At 46.2% G+C, this 1,399-nt stretch overlaps 1 protein-coding gene across 4 annotated transcripts in view; it reads right to left on the bottom strand.

Annotated features, from left to right (window-relative positions):
* Positions 1-1,399, bottom strand: part of Znf260 (zinc finger protein 260) — a 39,127-nt gene that overhangs the window by 37,077 nt on the left and 651 nt on the right. For 3 of the 4 annotated variants that reach the window (XM_021221843.2, XM_029537655.1, XM_029537660.1), the window contains exon 1: positions 1,244-1,349. The exons of the other annotated variant lie outside the window; for it this stretch is intronic. The gene's annotated coding sequence lies outside the window, so the exon portion shown is untranslated. Of the gene's footprint in view, positions 1-1,243; positions 1,350-1,399 lie in introns of those variants that run through there. 4 annotated transcript variants of the gene reach the window in all.

Here is a 1,399-nt window from a genome sequence, read left to right as displayed (position 1 = left end):
AGGGAGGGAGGGAGGGAGGAAGGGAGGGAGGGAGGAAGGAAGGGAAGATGGTGATGCGCCAGCCGTAGCAGTGCACGCCAGCTGTAACTGCGCACGCCAGCCGTAGCAGTGCACACCTTTAGCCCCAGCACTTGAGAGGCAGAAGAAGCCTTGTCTAGCTCAAGAGTCCCAGGACAAGCAGGGCTATGAACGCAGACCATTTTTTGTTGTTGTCATGTTTTAAAGAATGACCAAAAAGTACTTAGAAGAAAATCTGTATGTTAACAAAAGCTACTTGGTATGGGATAAATCTGGACAAATTAGGACTCTTAATTTGGAGCTGAAGGGATTGCTCAGTGGATAACAACACTGGCTGTTCTTCCAAAGGACTCTAGTTTCACTCCCTGTACCCACATGCCATCCCACAAATGTCTATAATTCCAGTTCCAGGGGATCCAGTGTCTTCTTTTGGCCTCTGCAGGTTCCACGTACACATATATTCAGGTAATACACACACACACACACACACACACACACACACACACACACGAGCCCTGTCCTTTGACAAATCAGAGTGCTAAATTAAATAGCGTTCTTGACCTCTCTGTGCTAAAGGTGGGACAATTACTTACTTTCCTGATTCAATTACATGTGCAACAGCGGAAAGGACATTCTAAGGGCTAGTCCGTAAATTTGGGGCTACTCAAAAATAGCTCATCTGAAGTTTTTTTTCAAGTAGCAAGTTAATGCCTACAGATAGATGTGTAGGCATCCAATAACGAGTTATTGGAAATCTTTGTTATAAAGAATATTTTTCAAAGGAACGTTGGTTTCATTTTTTTTTTTACTGTAGACTTGTTTTAATTTTTAAAAACCAGGTTTAAAACTACTCACTCAATTTATCTTTTTCCCTTTCCTGTTTTCCAGAAGAAGAAAAACACCTCGTCTTTTATTTTTAAGATAAATGCGACAAGTGTTAGAAAACCACCCCTGTATTTTCACAAACTTGAAACCAGTTTCTTGCTCACTCGAAACAAACCAAAACACACCCTTCCACGTATGCTCACCCCGCCCGCAAACCCACCCGGTTTCTGATCTCCCCAGCCCCCATCCACCCAAGTTCTCAGCTCCACTCTCCCAGTAGGCGTTTTCGCCCCTTCAGGCATCCGCGCCCTGGCAGGTGGGTAAACCCTCCCCTACAGCTCCTTTGCCTCTACTCAGTCTGGGAAAATCCCGGTCCTACAGACCCCGAAATCAAACTCACCCAGACAAAGGCGACGATGGCGAGCCACGAAGCCTGCGCCTGCGCACTCCTTCAGTGAGCTAGCACTCCCAGAGGTCTCTGCCTACCAGGGCTCTGAACTAGAGGATCTCTCTCTCTCTCTCTCTCTCTCTCTCTCTCTCTCTCTCTCTCTCTCTC

The sequence above is a fragment of the Mus pahari genome, chromosome 1 (assembly GCF_900095145.1).
Source record: "Mus pahari chromosome 1, PAHARI_EIJ_v1.1, whole genome shotgun sequence".
NCBI classification, from domain to species: domain Eukaryota; kingdom Metazoa; phylum Chordata; class Mammalia; order Rodentia; family Muridae; genus Mus; species Mus pahari.
This window is presented reverse-complemented; position numbering and strand designations above follow the sequence as displayed.